The sequence below is a fragment of the Diaphorina citri genome, unplaced genomic scaffold, assembly GCF_000475195.1.
Source record: "Diaphorina citri unplaced genomic scaffold, Diaci psyllid genome assembly version 1.1 scaffold119, whole genome shotgun sequence".
Lineage (NCBI taxonomy): Eukaryota > Metazoa > Arthropoda > Insecta > Hemiptera > Psyllidae > Diaphorina > Diaphorina citri.
In genome coordinates this window covers 61,318-82,125 of record NW_007377556.1, presented here as the reverse complement: position 1 = coordinate 82,125, position 20,808 = coordinate 61,318, and the positions used below count along the sequence as shown (strand labels likewise).

The following is a 20,808-nucleotide window of genomic DNA, read 5'->3' as shown; positions in this document are numbered from 1 at the left end:
GATATATGTAATGCCCAAGACGAAAATTTGAGTTTAAACTCAATCCCAATTGCAGTAATAAATCTGATTGTTTATCAGAAATCTATAATATTAGACTGCTTCATCCATCTGATTTGGGTTTAATTTCAAAGTGTTGTTCCGGCTTCCGGACATAAAGTCATCGCCATTTTGATACTTCAGCGACTTTATGACTTTCATTTTCTCAACTTTATGTAAAACGTTTTAAAGGTCTCAAATATTTATCAAGTTACAAATGGATCAAAGTACATATGAGAAAAGCAGTAAACAATATTTTGATACTTCAGCGTCTTTCAACTTTATGTAAAATGTTATGAAGGTCTCAAATATTTATCAAGTTACAAATGGATTAAAGTGCATACAATGTACAATAAGTACATGTATGGGAAAAGCATAGCAAAATGTTGATACTTCAGCGAATAAGAGAACACGATAGTTGAGCTTAAATTGAACAAAATTTAATCATTGACTTTTTCAATTTCACGCTATGTGATGTCTTGATGCAAAAGCAAAATTGACTAGTTTACAATTTCTCCTGAGGGTACATGCATACGAATATATCAGGGAGAAAAACATTGCTATACTTTAATCCAGAGTTATCTCTTTTTTTCTTTCTTTCTTTCTTTCTTTTTTTCTCTCTCTCTCTCTCTCTCCCTCCCTCCTTCTGTTTCTCTCTTTCTCTGCTGAATGAATAACTTGTTTCTGCCTCCATTGCTTTCCCAAAGGTGAAACTTTGTATAAATTTAGAGGCTTTTGTTTGTATCAATCAAACAACAAAAAGTTATACATTCGTCGATTCGTATAAGCTTAACCCATCCTTTGGGGTAGTTGCCCCTACACCTAAGCCTCAGAGTGGGCTTTTTGTTTATGGAGTTATACATACGTTATAAGCTGGAGTTATACGTTATGTATTAGCCCCTCACTATTCCTACCATGTATTATCTCAATACTTAATAATATGGGCATCCACTTGTAAAAACTTTGTAGCCCAAATTAAATGTCAGATCAAAAGCAATAACTCTACCTGCTGCTGTCCCAGCTCAGCAAAGACTGCTGGAGCCCAAAAGCTAAAGAGCTGATTGAGAGGCTGGCGAAAAACGCCGACCCCGTCTGAACACAGGAAAAAGGCGAAAAAGAAGACCCACATACCAATCATGATCCAAAGGCTAGGCCAATGTAGACATGTCCAAAATCAGTTGCTTCATATCGCAATGGGGAAATTCATTTTGTGGATGTCTTGGAAGTATGATCATCTTTGGTGCCGCTTGGTCTTTTGTCCAATAATACAGAGCCTCGTCATCTGAAAAGGTGTGTAAAAGCAGACAACGGCATCCACTTGTAAAAACTTTGTAGCCCAAATTAAATGTCAGATCAAAAGCAATAACTCTACCTGCTGCTGTCCCAGCTCAGCAAAGGCTGCTGGAGCCCAAAAGCTGAAGAGCTGATTGAGAGGTTGGCGAAAAACGCCGACCCCGTCTGAACACAGGAAAAAGGCGAAAAAGAAGACCCACATACCTATCATGATCCAAAGGCTAGGCCAATGTAGACATTTCCAAAATCAGTTGCTTCATATCGCAATGGGGAAATTCATTTTGTGGATGTCTTGGAAGTATGATCATCTTTGGTGCCGCTTGGTCTTTTGTCCAATAATACAGAGCATCGACATCTGAAAAGGTGTGTAAAAGCAGACAATTCATGAAATATTTTAGGGCTAGAAAAGTCGGGCTACACTTTTAGACCAACATTCTGGCTGGATTATTCTAATTAACTGGGTTCTCCGCTTACAAATTCCAAGTAGAACCCTTTCTTTCTTTATTGTGTACCCAACTCTTCTACTTTCCAGGTTTTCTGGAACTGATTCTATGAATCATTTCTTATACTACAGTAAGTAACAGTCAGGAGATACTTACCACCTTGTATGCTTAGTGTATTACAAGTTTATGTGTATCGGCTACGGATTAGTATTTTAGGGCTAGAAAAGTCGGGCTACACTTTTAGACCAACATTCTGGCTGGATTATTTTAATTAACTGGGTTCTCCGCTCACAAATTCCAAGGAGAACCCTTTCTTTCTTTATTGTGTACCCAACTCTTCTACTTTCTAGGTTTTCTGGAACTGATTATATGAATCATTTCTTATACTATAGTAACAGTCAGGAGATACTTACCACCTTGTATGCTTAGTGTATTACAAGTTTATGTGTATCGGCTACGGATTAGTTTTACAAAAAAGTATTTGAATATGATCCCTACTAGATTTCTACTTCTCTTCCAATACACTGATACAATAAATTACCGGATCGTGGCTTATTACCTTATGATATTTTAGATCTACTCTTACCTAATAAGCCATCTTATGTGAGCAGCCCGTTACGGAATAAAATTTCCGAAACTTGAATTACGATATCTGTAATGCCCAAGACGAAAATTTGAGTTTAATCTCAATCCCAATTGCAGTAATAAATCTGATTGTTTATCAGAAATATAATAATATTAGACTGCTTCATCCATTTGATTTGGGTTTTATTTCAAAGTGTGGTTCCGGACATAAAGTCATCGCCATTTTGATACTTCAGCGACTTTATGAATTTCATTTTCTCAACTTTATGTAAAATGTTATAAAGGTCTCAAATATTTATCAAGTTACAAATGGATTAAAGTACATATGAGAAAAGCAGTAAACAATATTTTGATAATAATAAAAAAAAATGAAATTTTTCGAGAAAAAAGCATAATGAGAGCAATATACGAAAGCAGGAGAAAGAGCGTCAGTATTCCTATAAAGGAGATTGAACAATTCCAAAGGAAAGAAAATTGATGAGGAAATAGAGAGGTGAAGAGAATTCGCTGGAAAATGGAATTGCAATAGGGAAGAGAGGAAAGAGAAATGAGGAAGACATTTGAAGAGAAATTATGTAGTCAGAAGAAGAGTAATGAAGTAGAGGAAGAGAAGAAGGGAGAAAATTGAAGAGGAACAATGCCATTTGAAGAGAAATTATGTAGTCAGAAGAAGAGTAATTGAAGAGTAATGAAGTAGAGGAAGAGAAGAAGGGAGAAAATTGAAGAGGAACAATGTTAATATAGTAATATGACATGATAAGACATGATAACATCGATTTTATCAGCAGCTTCGCCACTATTCCACTATGCCTAGCCAGTGTTCCCAATTTACATAATGCACCAAACAGAGTATTTCTCCTGCCTGCAACAAAAACTCCGATGATGCATTTATGCTATCCCTTCCTCCTTCACCCTGCTCCTTCAGGAAAACAGGAATGAATAGGGTACGTCTACTTCCTTTAATAAGCATAAAGTCGGGTCCACACTTATCCAGTGAATTCCTCAGATAAAAATACATGAGTTAACATATTTGGTTTAACTAAAATACTTAATGGGGACTTTTGAGACAAGAAAAACTTACTGTTTTTACATGTATTTTTCCTATGGCGCACATTAAAAGTGGACACACTGTATGTAGTTTGATAATATCTGTAATGGTGTGATGTCATCCTTTCATAACAAAATGACACACAATAACACAAATTGGTAATATGACTAATAATATGTAATATAGTAATATGACATGATAAGACATGATAACATCGATTTTATCAGCAGCTTCGCCACTATTCCACTATGCCTAGCCAGTGTTCCCAATTTACATAATGCACCAAACAGAGTATTTCTCCTGCCTGCAACAAAAACTCCGATGATGCATTTATGCTATCCCTTCCTCCTTCACCCTGCTCCTTCAGGAAAACAGGAATGAATAGGGTACGTCTACTTCCTTTAATAAGCATAAAGTCGGGTCCACACTTATGTTGAAAATGTCGGACTAGTTTCCTAAATTTGAGTGTTCGGAAACGGTAGTAGTCCATATTTTGGGAACATTTTCATACAACGTATTTATTTATAGTCCGATATTTCGAACAAAAGCGTGGATCCTGCATAACAGAGATAGCAACCTCCGTGATCAAGTGACAGCCCGTAGCAGCTGTGTCCACACATAGTCGACGGCCAATCGATGTCGCCTGAAACCGTTCACACTGCCTCGACAGCATAGATTCACCTCGTTGATCGACGGCCGGACTATGTGTACACATTAGTATGTTTTTCTCTCTTTCTCTGCTGAATGAATAAGTTGTTTCTGCCTCCATTGCTTTCCCAAAGGTGAAACTTTGCATAAATTTAGAGGCTTTTTTTTTGTATCAATCAAACAACAAAAAGTTATACATTCGTAGATTCGTATAAGCTGAACCCATCTTTTGGGGTAGTTGCCCCTACACTTAAGCCTCAGAGTGGGCTTCTTGTTTATGGAGTTATACGTTATGTATTAGCCCCACACTATTCCTACTATGTATTATCTCAACACTTAATAATATGATGTACCTATATGTAGTTTGATAATATCCTGTAATGGTGTGATGTCATCCTTTCATAACAAAATGACACACAACACAAATTGGTAATATCAACATATTGGTAATATGACTAATATGTAATATGACATGATAACATCGATTTTATCAGCAGCTACGCCACTATTCCACTATGCCTAGCCAGTGTTCCCAATTTACATAATGCACCAAACAGAGTATTTCTCCTGCCTGCAACAAAAACTCCGATGATGCATTTTGTTATGCTATCCCTTCCTCATTCACCCTGCTCCTTCAGGAAAACAGGAATGAATAGGGTACGTCTACTCCCTCTAATAAGCATAAAGCCGGGTCCACACTTACGTTGAAAATGTCGGACTAGTTTCCTAAAGTGTTCGGAAACTACAGTAGTCCATATTTTGGGAACATTTTCATACAACGTATTTATTATAACATTTTCATACAACGTATTTATTTATAGTTTATTTAACAAAAGCGTGGATCCTGCATAAAAGAGACAGCAACCTCCGTGATCAAGTGACAGCCCGTGGCAGCTGTGTCCACACATAGTCGACGGCCAATCGATGTCGCCTGAAACCGTCCACGCTGCCTCGACAGCATAGATTCACCTCGTTGATCGACGGCCGGACTATGTGTACACAGCTTTAGAGTTTCAGAACCCAGTCATTCGATTGGGCTTCCGGCACCCTAGTTTTTTTCTGTGATTGAAATTTTTCAATTTTCTCGTCTACTTCACCTTTCTGACAATCATAAGAGTGACATCAGCACATTACTTATTCCCCATCACGACCTCATTGCAGTAGTAAACTGAATTTTCTTATTTATGCTTGAGATGTTCGGAGCATACAACAATGGAAGACATGAGATGGGAAATGGATCTCGGAAACAGAAGAAAATGAGTGAGAGAAAGAGAGAGGGGGGGGAGAAAGAGAAAAAGGAATTATCGGGGATTTTTCCTTCACTATAGACACCTACAATGTCTACATGAAGAATAGACACTGAATGTTCAGATCTAACAGAACATCAGTGGCGTGTAAGTAGATGGAGAAATTGGGTCTAAGATTATCAATCTATAACGTGCAATGTACACAATATGCTATGTACTAGGCCAGCCACTCACTATCAGGTAGACCTGAAAGGTACGGCTGAAAAGGTCCGTCTGTCAGGTGTAACTGATACCTGATGAGCACACAGGCCTAGCGTCCTAGGTAAATAGATATTTATTAGGTGTATCAAATATCAGCTGATGTGTAACCGATGTTAAATTCTTTCCAAAGTAGGTGGTAAAGAGCCAAAAAGTAAAAGGTCGATTAGTATGCACAAGGCTCACTGCTCACCGTATTTCGAGCACGGAGCCGAAAAAAATTCAGCTCTGCCAGAAATCAAACCTGGGACCTCCGGTGCGCAAGCCAAGTAGATACCCACTCGGGTAAGGAAATTGCGAATTTCTTTCTTTATTAAGAATATTAAAATTGAAAAAAATGTACCTCGTGTACTCATTAATTCATGTTGAACAGCCTTTTGCCCGCAGTACTCTAACACCCTGCCACTGAACAATGATACCTAACATGAACATTTGCCCAAGCTTCCCAGTTTTCCCTATTGTTCTCGAGAATTTCTCTACCCAATGCTGTATTATGTTGTGTAATCTGTTAATTATGAGCCATTGTTCATATTAATCCTGTAGGACGCAGCATATTCCTCCTGGGAAACAGAAGAAAATGAGTGAGAGAAAGAGAGAGAGAGGGGGGGGAGAAAGAGAGAAAGGAATTATCGCGGATTTTTTCTTCACTATAGACACCGACACCTACAAACCTACAATGTCTACATGTAGAATAGACACTGAATGTTCAGATCTAATAGAACGTCAGTGGCGTGTAAGTAGATAGAGAAATTGGGCCTAAGACCATGAACATATTTTGTACTGCCACCATAAAGAGTTGCCATAATTAACAGATGAACCCCGTATTCCAAGCACAAGGCTCACTGCGCACCGTATTTCGAGCACGGAGCCGAAAAAAATTCGGCTCGACCAGAAATCGAACCTGGGACTTCCGGTGCGCAAACCTAGTAGATACCCACTCGGGTAAGGAAATTGCAAATCTCTTTCTTTATTAAGAATATTAAAATTGAAAAAAAATGTACCTCATGTATTCATTAATTCATGTTGAAAAGCCTTTATAACCGCAGTACTCCAACACCCTATTCCACTGAACAATGATACCTAACATGAAAATTTGCCTAAGCTTCCCAGTTTTCCCTATTGTTCTCGAGTATTTCTGTACCCAATGCTGTATTATGTTGTGTAATCTGTTAATTATGAGCCATTGTTGATACTAATCCTGTAGGATGCAGCATATTCCTCCTTTAATCATATTCTTAACGTAGCATGGCATAATCCTACTTATTCCTTCTGTATTCCTGCTGTAGACCTAGTTTCTATAGCCTTTGTGAGACCCTTTGTGTTTTGTTGGGACTATTGTATTCCTGCTGTAGACCTAGTTTCTATAGCCTTTGTGAGACCCTTTGTGTCTTATTGGGACTATTGTATTCCTGCTGTAGACCTAGTTTCTATAGCCTTTGTGAGACCCTTTGTGTCTTAGTGGGACTATAATACTGTATCCCCTGATTGCTTTGTGAGAGCTTTCGTTTCTCATATTGTAGAGGGATTTCGTTAGAAAATTTAAAAAAGCTCACTTGAAACAACCACCCATGGTTCTGTGTTCACTTAATCTTTCTTTATAGCACCACTAGGATCATTACAACAATGGACTGAAAGCCAGCGGCGATAGCACTTTGAACGCACTACATTCTTTGTGAGAGCTTTCGTTTCTCATATTGTAGAGGGATTTCGTTAGAAAATTTAAAATAGCTCACTTGAAACAACCACCGATGGTTCTATGTTCACTTAATCTTTCTATTATATCACCACTAGGAGAACAATGGACTGAAAGCCAGCGGCGATAGCGCTTTGAACGCTCCACATCCCAATGGATCATTGACGCAACGTTGAACGTGGTTGGTATCCGGATGGATGACCATCTGGGTTATCTGGTGCTTTCCCGGTCCCACTCAGGCTGGGTGAGCTTAGCTATTATTTTTTCTATCTATGTCCTATTATTTTTAGGTGGTGCCCATCAATACCAGAGTTATATGGTATTCGTTTGTGAATCCATTAGTACGAGAGATGTTCCTTCATTGACGCAACTTTGAACGTGGTTGGTATCCGGATGGATGACCATCTGGGTTATCTGGTGCTTTCCCGGCCCCACTTGGGCTAGATAAGCTTGGCTATTTATTTTTCTATAGGTATTACATGTTCTATTATTTTTAGGTGGTGCCCATCAACACCAGAGTTATATGGTATTCACTTTGTGAGAGCTTTCGTTTCTCATATTGTAGAGGGATTTCGTTAGAAAATTTAAAATAGCTCACTTGAAACAACCACCGATGGTTCTGTGTTCACTTAATCTTTCTATTATAGCACCACTAGGATCATTACAACAATGGACTGAAAGCCAGCGGCGATAGCACTTTGAACGCACCACATCCCAATGGATCATTGACGCAACTTTGAACGTGGTTGGTATCCGGATGGATGACCATCTGGGTTATCTGGTGCTTTCCCGGTCCCACTTGGGCTAGATGAGCTTGGCTATTTATTTTTCTATATTATATGTTCTATTATTTTTAGGTGGTGCCCATCAACCATCAACACCAGAGTTATATGGTATTCGTGACGCAACTTTGAACGTGGTTGGTATCCGGATGGATGACCATCTGGGTTATCTGGTGCTTTCCCGGCCCCACTTGGGCTAGATGAGCTTGGCTATTTATTTTTCTATATTACATGTTCTATTATTTTTAGGTGGTGCCCATCAACACCAGAGTTATATGGTATTCATTTGTGAATTCATTAGTACGAGAGATGTTCAATTGTTCATCTTCATATAGCTCTTCATTTGTGAATCCATTAGTACGAGACATGTTCCTATAATCGTAACTCACACTATTTCATCAACACATAAGCTATTCTCTCCGTAATTCGTAATAATTTGGCGTGATTTCCTCACAAGTTCTCTCGCTATTGTTAATGATAACGGGATGTTCGGATGCTTCCCATGGCGTTTTAGATAATCAGCAATCAGAAAGTCCGCTGTGCATGATTGTAGTATCACGTAACGTAACGGGTGCTAATGTACAAATGCAACACGATGCAGTGATGCACTGTAGTGGTATAACCTTTGCGAATGCGATGTGCACGCTGCGCTTGCACTGCACGCTGGTTGCAGTGATTTTAAGTGACCTTACGGGGTCTCCTCGAATTTTGATGTTTTTCAGTGACTTTCTGTCATCAATATCAGCTCGTAATGTCGTGGAAGCCATTCCTCTCGATTTCTTGCAACCTTCTTCATTTCATGATTTTCATGGAACGATGGCAGTTCTTTAAATCTTGTATTGAGTACTTAAGTACTTCAAAGATTTTGCGTCCTTTTCTCAAATTACAATGAAGGAAAATAAGTATGCTGTGCTTTGATGTTTTTCAGTGACTTTCTGTCATCAATATCAGCTCGTAATGTCGTGGAAGCCATTCCTCTCGATTTCTTGCAACCTTCTTCAATTCATAATTTTCATGGAACGATGGCAGTTCTTTAAATCTTGTATTGAGTACTTAAGTACTTCAAAGATTTTGCGTCCTTTTCTGAAATTAACATTGAAAGAAAATAAGTATGCTGTGATTTTTGTAGACTGTCAGATCAAGACTTTGAAGTCCTTCAGCTTTTTTTAGCCCGTCCTTCCTTTATTATACAATGAACTGCAATTAAGACATTTGTACCGGTTCGTACGTACATCTTGCGTACGGTACAACATTTTCACATGACTTTGAAATCTCACTAATATTACACATCTTTATTTAATTTCTTTCCTCAAATATGAAGAGTATCGATACAGAATTATGCATGAAGAGTTCGGTTCAATGGCACAATATTCCGAGGGCCTAATTATATCCAGCAATCACGATATTTATGTCTGTTAACAGGTTGTTGATCAATGAACCCAAAGAACCACAAATATGCTTCTTTTTTGTGATCAATAAAATAATATTGTTAATAGGTGCCATTATTATCGATATCTTTTTATCGTGTACGCAGTGTCTCTCAAACTACTTCAACTTACCATTTTTGGTGTGCGTGATGTAGACTCATAAGTTGAACAATATTTGACAGGATTTCTTACAATATAAGGTGGATAAGTGGAGATAAAATAATATTGTTAATAGGTGCCATTATTATCGATATCTTTTTATCGTGTACGCAGTGTCTCTCAAACTACTTCAACTTACCATCATAAAATAATATTGTTAATAGGTGCCATTATTATCGATATCTTTTTATCGTGTACGCAGTGTCTCTCAAACTACTTCAACTTACCATCTTTGGTGTGCGTGATGTAGACTCATAAGTTGAACAATATTTGACAGGATTTCTTACAATATAAGGTGGATAAGTGGAGTTGATTTTCTTTCTGCTCAGGTTAACCAACTACTCTGACCACCGCTGACCTCTGGTCCCACCCAAAAACCGAGTTTCTGGACCTACCAACCGGGGAGAAGGTGGGTGCCTGATTGAGGGGCCATCGCTACAACAACATCGTAACACCAGATTGGGAAACAATGTTTGAGAAACTCTGCATCAGGACATACATAAGTGGAGTTGATTTTCTTTCTGCTCAGGTTAACCAACTACTCTGACCACCGCTGACCTCTGGTCCCACCCAAAAACCGAGTTTCTGGACCTACCAACCGGGGAGAAGGTGGGTGCCTGATTGAGGGGCCATCGCTACAACAACAACAACATCGGTAACACCAGTTTGGGAAACAATGTTTGAGAAACTCTGCATCAGAACATAAATAAGTGGAGTTGATTTTCTTTCTGCTCAGGTTAACCAACTACTCTGACCACCGCTGACCTCTGGTCCCACCCAAAAACCGAGTTTCTAGACCTACCAACCGGGGAGAAGGTGGGTGCCTGATTGAGGGGCCATCGCTACAACAACATCGGTAACACCAGTTTGGGAAACAATGTTTGAGAAACTCTGCATATCAACGGACCAACCGTGTAAGTGTATATCCTGTTATTGACATCAGTACAACACCTGAACCACTCTCTGAGGAATACAAAGTTACATTCATAAGATAAGGTACCCAGTTACCCACAACTACACAAGGAACGAATTCGGTATCACATCTTGAGGTATAGGTAGAGATATACACTAACGTGCAAACAATTCGGAACACATTGACTATGGAACTCAAATCAAACCAAGAATTATTTCTGGTAAAACAGAGTTGTCTCAGAACTTTTGTGGACATCACAGCATTACTTCTTTGTAAACAGTTCCCATTTTCACCAAACTTTTCTATAAAAATGGCCTAATAGTCAAAATTCCAGACATTTGTAAACAACACACTGGTGATGCTGCTACTGGCTGGTAAAACAGAGTTGTCTCAGAACTTTTGTGGACATCACAGCATTACTCCTTTGTAAACAGTTCCCATTTTCACCAAACTTTTGTAGTAGAAAAATGGCCTAATAGTCAAAATTCCAGACATTTGTAAACAACACAGTGGTGATGCTGCTACTACTACTGGTCGCTACTCGATTAGAGTAGCTACGTATTCAGAAAAGGCTGTCAAAAGAAAACTGTCCCAAATTTCCTGCAGCCGAGTGTACTTGGTTCTCACTTCAAAAAGTAGATGTTGAATGATCAAATCTACACATTGTATACCGTAGAATCAGTAGATAGTGAAGATTCATAGGCATAGTTAAGAATAAAATGTATTGTACTCCTATAACTATTTCTCATATCATTTCGATTCGATATTGTACGCTTGAGTGGGAATTATGATAAGCCATCATGAATCATGACAATATGATCCATGGTTAGAGCGCTATCTACTAGATCTAATGCATCTAGTACTATAATTGCGTAGTGCGTCTATGGAAATGCTAGAAATATATCTCTAGAATAAGTACTTAATGATCTATGTCTTCTATTCTCATAATACTATTCCATGAGTACCTACCACAATATCAGAAAATCTACAACCGGAACTTGATATTCATGCTGATATTGAAAGACCTTGTTCGAAATAACATACGCAGGGACTTTCCGGTCCTAAAACAGTATGAATACTCGATTAGAGTAGCTACGTATTCAGAAAAGGCTGTCAAAAGAAAACTGTCCCAAATTTCCTGCAGCCGAGTGTACTTGGTTCTCACTCTCACTTCAAAAAGTAGATGTTGAATGATCAAATCTACACATTGTATACCGTAGAATAAAGGAAACACATTATGAAGTCCAAAACCTTACGCATATTGTTTACTCTGTCCATTATCCTTTGCTCTTATGGTTTCCACTCCACAGCACAGTATCATAGCCTGCAAATGAAGTACTGGCATTTTACATTCCTTCCCCTTTTGAATTACTCAATTACTCTTAGGCACAACTCAATTATTCTCTCTTTAGGAAAATGACGAGATCAGGAAAATACGAGGAGCTAAGAAATGTCTAGCAGATACTGTTAATGAAATAAGGTACTTCTCATTTAAAAAATACATTACGAGTCTGTATCTAAGGGCCTTGAATTCTTGGAGCAAACTTATTTGATAAAATAATTTATGAAAAGTAAATATGAAAATAACAAATTAGGCATATCATATTTCGATATAATTAGTTATCTACATCTCTATCATTCTACTAGGTAGACACTCGTATTATACAGATGGGTATTTATAAAATGTGTCTAGGAATTCTTTGTACGAATGTTGATAGCTATAAATTAATCGTTTATACAAATTACATATGTGTAGATACCTAGCTACTGAAATGTTGATTAGGTACCTGTTCCTACTCTTCTACCGTTGTTGTTGATAGGGTTACTAGGTAAGCACTATCACTGAACATTCCATTTACAATAACGTTGACATGAATGGAGACATGAGTGATATCACTCATTCATATCCTTTATAAAATCGTTTCGAATGGATATGCCTTCAAGACAGACTGGCTATGCAAGGAACAGCAAGAAATTCTTCCTTTGGGCTAGGTAGTTTTCTTTCGTGGCAAAATTTTATATTGTCAGACATCCGAGAACTTGTGGATTTGACGCAAAAATTGTTACTTTCTGACTGTCAAGTTCAACGTTTCTAACTGAAGAAATCCGACTGTTTCTTTCAGCGTTAAAAAAAATGCTGAATAAGCATGGTTTGGTCAATTTGCAATAACTTTTGTCATAACATTTCACAGCTAAACTGCCAACAGTGTTCTTCGGCTAAATTACCAACATTCTTTCGCTTTGTGCTCTTCTATTGTCACTTTATTGTATCTTTTTAATGTAGCTATCAAAATATACCACACACTTTTACATGGGCACTTAATTTTTACGTAACTCAAGGATCATAAAACAACACATAGGAAGTTTGGAAGTTTCTCTCTGCTGATTGTCATGTTTTGTGTTTTGACGTAAACACCCATGATAACATTGGAACGAATTTATTTTGTGTAGACTCACCAGAGTGAAAACCAAGACTGAGGATTGAATCAATTCACTCTAGCCAATATTGGATATTGGAAAACCGAAATACACTGGTTCGAAACCACCATCATACACAACAGTTCATGTACTTATTTTGTTTACTTGTTCATATACTTATGTTGTATACTTGGTTATACCCATACGACACCCATGATCATGACATCCTGAAGACATATCATGTATTTTGATATACTGTGGCCATATACTTATTTTGTATACTTGTTCATGTACTTATTTTGTTTACTTGTTCATATACTTATGTTGTATACTTGGTTATACCCATACGAGTATATCGTAGAAGTATGTGTATTGTATTTTATGTGTCTACGTCTTCACCTATCATTTCTCTATTTTATGACTTGACATCCGTTTTCCTCTTCCTTTTCCTTATCAATTCGTGTTCCTACATTTTATTTTTTTGTAGCGCTAGAAATTTTGTCGGTCCTAAAGTATCCATAGTGAAGTTAAAATTGTGTAAACTGTCTGAGGACACTGAGGTCTTATCAATGTATGAACAGGGATTTTATTTTTTTGTAGCGCTAGAAATTTTGTCGGTCCTAAAGTATCCATAGTGAAGTTAAAATGTGTGTAAACTGTCTGAGGACAGTAGAGTCTTATCAATATATGAACAGGTTAGCGTTGAGGTTTCTTTGCCATACAGGGTTGTACAAAGGTTCTTGTAGGTTTTTTTCCCCCACTTTGAGGCGCTTTAACACTACGGACAGTAGATTGTTCGCGCATAAAGTATGATAATGCTTGATCTAATAAGGAGAAAAGAAAAATTGGCTTAGCAAGCCCAGATCAATGAGAAGGATAGGGTACTGACGAAATAAATGTTTTGCGGGATAATATACAGGATAGGTACAGATCCATTTGTAAGAACTATGGGTACTTGTACTTACTTTTCGTATTCGGATATCACCATTAGGTTAAATTCTGTTTTTCACGTTGTTATGTACATATGTAGCTAGAAAAAAATGGAAAGAATAATATAAGAGGGGAAAGATGGATTTGGAGGTGCCAAAAAGATGGATTTGGAGGTACCAAAAAAGTACTTCGAACTGTCCAACATGGACTGTCATCATTTTATTACATCGCTAAAATAAGCGGCGAACAAAATGTCATTTGAAGTATACTCGTTAAAACTAATGAGAAGGATAGGGTACTGACGAAATAAATGTTTTGCGGGATAATATACAGGATAGGTACAGATCCATTTGTAAGAGCTATGGGTACTTGTACTTACTTTTCGTATTCGGATATCATTCTGTTTTTCACGTTGGTATGTATGTAGCTAGAAAAAAATGGAAAGAATAATATAAGAGGGGAAAGATGGATTTACGAATTTAGAGGTGCCAAAAAAGTACTTCGAACTGTCCAACATGGACTGTCATCATTTTATTACATCGCTAAAATAAGCGGCGAACAAAATGTCATTTGAAGTACTCGTTAAAAAGTTCAAACCAATTAAGATTACGTATAATTGGAGGACACGTTAATAAAGCCATCGTGAAAGACTTTGGAATGCTTGGCAGTAAGGCTCTTAATGGCCGTAATACTCAACGAAACAATAAAAATAACGACCTAGGTAATCCATTATCGAAAATTGTAAACCGTAATCATCACCAAGTTATATAGGTACGTATGTATGCATGTCCATTAAAATTTTAAAAGATAACATGGAATTTTTAATATAGTTACCTGGACGTCCCTATCTACATGTAGAATTGTAGGTACTGTAGATAGGTTTGGAAATTCCTCATTTTCAACATATTTGGGTATAAATATTTCTCTTTATTTCCTCCAGTCGCCACATGGTTCTGGAACAGACCAATGGAAGGGAAGGGGGGAGATCTGGAACAGAGAAAGAGGTAATTTTTTGATGGAGTACAAACATTTGTGTACATTGCTCCTATAATAACATACACAATATTATTATATTACACATGGAGAAAAGAACTGCATATAATAATGAAGCAGAGATATAGTAAACATGCTCATTGGATAAATGTGTAGCAAGGTAAACATTCAAATAATATAGAAATAGGTAACATATTATGTAGGGTATACAATTCCATGTGTCATATGGTATGTATCCACCCGGTATTTATTGAAAGGTGCCTTATCTTGTAAACAAAACCCAAGAGCACGTGTACCCGGAATATTATGTATCGGAATCAAACTGGAATCTTGCTCTAAGGCACAAAGTTACAACTTAAAACCCGGGTCCACAAGGACTTGACTGAGCTCAACGCTAAACATCAGTTTCTTGTAACAGTAATGTAACTTGGACTCCAGTATAAGAATGGATTAAAAAACCTGGGTCCATAGGACTTGACTAAGCTCAACGCTAAACATCAGTTTCTTATCGTAACAGTAATGTAACTTGGACCTCAGTCCCCAGTATATTAACAAGCTGGGCCCGTCCCTCCGATGGTAAAACAGAGTTGTCTCAGAACTTTTGTGGACATCACAGCATTACTCCTTTGTAAACAGTTCCCATTTTCACCAAACTTTTGTAGAAAAATGGCCTAACAGTCAAAATTCCAGACATATGTAAACAACACACTGGTGATGCTCTGCTACTGGTCGCTACTCGATTAGAGTAGCTACGTATTCAGAAAAGGCTGTCAAAAGAAAACTGTCCCAAATTTCCTGCAGCCGAGTGTACTTGGTTCTCACTTCAAAAAGTAGATGTTGAATGATCAAATCTACACATTGTATACCGTAGAATCAGTAGATAGTGAAGATTCATAGGCATAGTTAAGGATAAAATGTATTGTACTCCTATAACTATTTCTCATATCATTTCGATTCGATATTGTACGCTTGAGTGGGAATTATGATAAGCCATCATGAATCATGACAATATGATCCATGGTTAGAGCGCTATCTACTAGATCTAATGCATCTAGTACTATAATTGCGTAGTGCGTCTATGGAAATGCTAGAAATATATCTCTAGAATAAGTACTTAACCGTAGAATCAGTAGATAGTGAAGATTCATAGGCATAGTTAAGAATAAAATGTATTGTACTCCTATAACTATTTCTCATATCATTTCAATTCGATATTGTACGCTTGAGTGGGAATTATGATAAGCCATCATGAATCATGACAGCATGATCTATGGTTAGAGCGCTATCTACTAGATCTAATGCATCTAGTACTATAGTTGCGTAGTGCGTCTATGGAAATGCTAGAAATATATCTCTAGAATAAGTACTTAATGATCTATGTCTTCTATTCTCAATATTCTCATAATACTATTCCATGAGTACCTACCACAATATCAGAAAATCTACAACCGGAACTTGATATTCATGCTGATATTGAAAGACCTTGTTCGAAATAACATACGCAGGGACTTTCTGGTCCTAAAACAGTATGAATACGGGAAAATTGATATTCATGCTGATATTGAAAGACCTTGTTCGAAATAACATACGCAGGGACTTTCTGGTCCTAAAACAGTATGAATACGGGAAAAGAGATTCTGACAATATGCTTGTGAAGAAAATATCTTGTCTCATACGCTTCACACAGTCCTTATTTAAACGATCTACTTATTACAATTGATACATTAATATTACAGGGAAAATCCACTTCTATCCCCGAAACCTCCAAAAGGGCCACCAGTGTCCTTATCTTGTAATGTCTTTAAAACCCAAAAACAATATGTACATAGGTACTTAATTATATGACAAAAAACTTGAATTAAGTACTCATGGAAGTTTTTTAATTTCCACGTGTTGTTTGCAGAATACTTGAACAAATTTGAACTATGAAAACGAACATGAATTTACTCAGCTACTTAACTTTGTTAGAAGAACTTGCAAGGTTGTCATAATAATTTGAAATCTACTTGACACATGTGCCATAAAATAAACTTTAAAGTTACATGTCATAAACAGCAACTTCAACTTTGTTAGAAGAACTTGCAAGGTTGTCATAATAATTTGAAATCTACTTGACACATGTGCCATAAAATAAACTTTAAAGTTACATGTTATAAACAGCAACTTCATACTAGCTTAATTCAACCAAGGTTTTATAAAGTGAATTTTATACTCCATTGGGATATGAAATTATGCATAGTGAACCATTTTGTAGTTAAAGTGGTATAGTTAGTAATGCTCTGATACCCACAAAAGTTGTGAAGAGGCTCTCTGTTTCACCGCAAATAAATGATTTGACTTGGTCGTTAACAGAACTTTAAGAAAAAAGGAATAAAAAAAGAACCAATTCCGAATTTTTTAGAGATAAGAAGTCAACTCAGCTACTTAACTTTGTTAGAAGAACTTGCAAGGTTGTCATAATAATTTGAAATCTACTTGACACATGTGCCATAAAATAAACTTCAAAGTTACATGTTATAAACAGCAACTTCGTACTAGCTTAATTCAACCGAGGTTTTATAAAGTGAATTTTATACTCCATTGGGATATGAAATTATGCATAGTGAACCATTTTGTAGTTAAAGTGGTATAGTTAGTAATGCTCTGATACCCACAAAAGTCGTGAAGAGGCTCTCTGTTTCACCGCAAATAAATGATTTGACTTGGTCGTTAACAGAACTTTAAGACAAAAGGAATAAAAAAAAGAACCAATTGCAATTTTTTTAGAGATAAGAAGTCGTTTCAAGAATTCAAGTCCTCCCTCACAAAAGGCAAAATCAATAATTCAATTCCTCACATTTTTTTACGCCTATATCCTACCCAACTGAGTAATTTTCTATAACTTCTTATCTGGGTTCAATGCCCTACCCTGTCAATTAAGTATTCTGCTCAGCTTTTTGTCACTGAAAATTTGGAACACGTAGTAGAGTGACGGAGTTTGAAGTTGGAAAGATACAAAGATTAGAGAAACTCTACCTGATGTACGCTGATAAAAAAAAAAAACAAAGGACAATTAAGCAACACTTCTGACTTTTGTGAATTTCGTGCCAGCAAACTTTTCCGGCAAGAGATTAGAGACGGAGGGAAAGGGAATGTTCAAGTTGTACCTACTCTCAAATCAGTGGCGAATCTTTTGGAGATAACGTTTTCATACATGCATATCAGAAGAGATTAGAGACGGAGGGAAAGGGAATGTTCAAGTTGTACCTACTCTCAAATCAGTGGCGAAACTTTTGGAGATAATGTTTTCCTACGTGCATATCAGTGTCAGAGTTTCCTACGGTTCACAAAATGTGAAAATTTTCGTTTTTTATGAAACTTAGGGTGCAATTACCCATCTAAAATAAGCCAAACCAGGGACATAATGAGCATAACAAAAAAGTCACACCTTTTAGGCCAAACTCGGATTAGCCTAACTAAACTCTAGAGATTAGAGACGGAGGGAAAGGGAATGTTCAAGTTGTACCTACTCTCAAATCAGTGGCGAAACTTTTGGAGATAACGTTTTCCTACATGCATATCAGTGTCAGAGTTTCCTACCGTTCACAAAATGTGAAAATTTTCGTTTTTTATGAAACTTAGGGTGCAATTACCCATCTAAAATAAGCCAAACCAGGGACATAATGAGCATAACAAAAAAGTCACACCTTTTAGGCCAAACTCGGATTAGCCTAACTAAACTCTAAGGCCAGCCACACACTATCAGGTAGAAACGTAGGGTACACGGTGCAGTTTTGATTGGTTTCGGGCATGAAGAAGGAAGTGAAGGAACTAACAATGCCAGCCTAGTTGGCTTGGAGGGTAGCGCGCCAGCCTCGTAAGCGCTAGGTTGCGGATTCCATAAGGAACCAGAATCCAGAGTACTAACCATACACAAAAAGCTTAGATGTAGGGGCAGCCCTAAAGGATGGGTTAAGCTTCTACGAATCGATAAGGAACCAGCATTTATCCGGAACCACTTCTGAAGATTGAAGACAGAAATCGTCTACTGACTTCAAACAAAGAGAACACCTGACCTCGACCTGCCTTCTCCACTGAATGAAAGTGTTCGAAAGAAACATTTGAACAAACGGCAAGAGCTTGAAGTAAGCACCTCGCTTGTGAAGAAGATTAAGGCAAGATTGTCTCTAATTATGATGTTCCATTAAAGTCAGCACTTGGCGTGAATAATAAATGACTGTTTTAATTATCAACATCCGCAGCGACGGAGTCAGCATTTAGCATTTCATTAGAGCTGAATGTCTCTTGTTCGTCAGAACACACAAGAATCAAAACAGAGGGGTGGATTAGAGATAAGTTCACAGTCTGACAGATTTCTTCAGAAAGTTGTGAAAGTGTCGCAGATTTCTGAAGAAAGTTGCTAAAGGGAATACTCTTATAAGACTTCAATACATTTTTTTAATTATTATTAACAATAGAAAAGTAGGCATGTATTGAAAATGAGTGAGAGAGAGAGAGAGGGGGGGGGAGAAAGAGAGAAAGGAATTATCGGAGATTTTTCCTTCACTATAGACACCTACAATGTCTACATGCATGTTCAGATCTAATAGAACGTCAGTGGCGTGTAAGTAGATAGAGAAATTGGGTCAAGATTATCAACATAATTATCTTAATTGTAAAAGTTACTATAGAACATAAAAATAAGCATCATTCAATAGGATAAGGAAAGTCGTGTGATGTTCACACCAGATTTTTTTTAAATATTTTATTAATAGAAAAGTGTTCTATTTAAAATATTGGGTGCCCAAGCCAAATATATCCTCAGGACGAGCCAATTTAACATGGCTGGAGACCATCCCCCCGGTGTATGGCAGAAAAAAAAAATATATATTACTTTCTATATTCTGCCATCATCATTCGGCCACAGCTGAAGCTGGTACAACAACCCTGTCACCCTATCAAACCAACATCTTTTCCTCATCTTCCATCAGAGTACAACGAGCCATTAGCATACAGTAACTGCTTATTGCATGAATATTGCAGCAAGCAGTGATTGCATGAATAAATCAGAAGACCGGACATTGTGGTCTGTGGAAATTTAGGAGATTGAAAGCTCGAGAATACACACACATACATAGCTCTCAAAGGAAACACATTATGAAGTCCAAAACCTTACGCATATTGTTTACTCTGTCCATTATCCTTTGCTCTTATGGTTTCCACTCCACAGCCTGCAAATGAAGTACTGGCATTTTACATTCCTTCCCCTTTTGAATTACTTAATTACTCTTAGGTACAACTCAATTACTCTCTCTTTAGGAAAATGACGAGATCAGGAAAATACGAGAAGCTATGAAATGTCTAGCAGATACTGTTAATGAAATAAGGTACTTCTCATTTAAAAAATACGTTACGAGTGTGTATCTAAGGGCCTTGAACCCTTGGAGCAAACTTATTTGATAAAATAATTTATGAAAAGTAAAAAAAAAAATAACAAATTAGGCATATCATATTTCGATATAATTAGTTATCTACACCTCTATCCTTCAACTAGGTAGACACTGGTATTATACAGATAGGTATAATTTATAAAATGTGACTGAGAATTCTTTGTATGAATGTTGATAGCTATAACTTATTCGTTTATACAAATTACCTATGTGTGGATACCTAGCTACTGAAATGTTCATTAGGTACCTGTTCCTACTCTTCTACCGTTGTTGTTGATAGGGTTACTAGGTGTGCACTATCACTATCACTGAACATTCCATTTACAATAACGTTGACATGAATGGAGACATGAGTGATATCACTCATTCATACATATCTTCTATAAAATCGTTTCGAATGGATATGCCTTCAAGACAGACTGGCTATGCAAGGAACAGCCAAGGATAGAAGATTAGTTTGACACAACAAAGGCATTTGTAGGGAAGAAATTCTTCCTTTGGGCTAG

General features: G+C 37.2%; 2 long non-coding RNA genes across 2 annotated transcripts in view; one reads left to right on the top strand and one right to left on the bottom strand.

Moving 5' to 3' along the window:
* The window catches only part of LOC113465510, a 32,443-nt gene extending 31,142 nt beyond the window's left edge, over positions 1 to 1,301 (bottom strand). The window contains exon 1 of the long non-coding RNA XR_003390200.1: positions 1,168 to 1,301. This is a non-coding gene — a long non-coding RNA (uncharacterized LOC113465510). The remainder of the gene's footprint in view (positions 1 to 1,167) is intronic.
* LOC108254594 overlaps positions 1 to 20,808 on the top strand; it is a 100,156-nt gene that overhangs the window by 19,673 nt on the left and 59,675 nt on the right. The gene's annotated exons all lie outside the window — the stretch shown is intronic.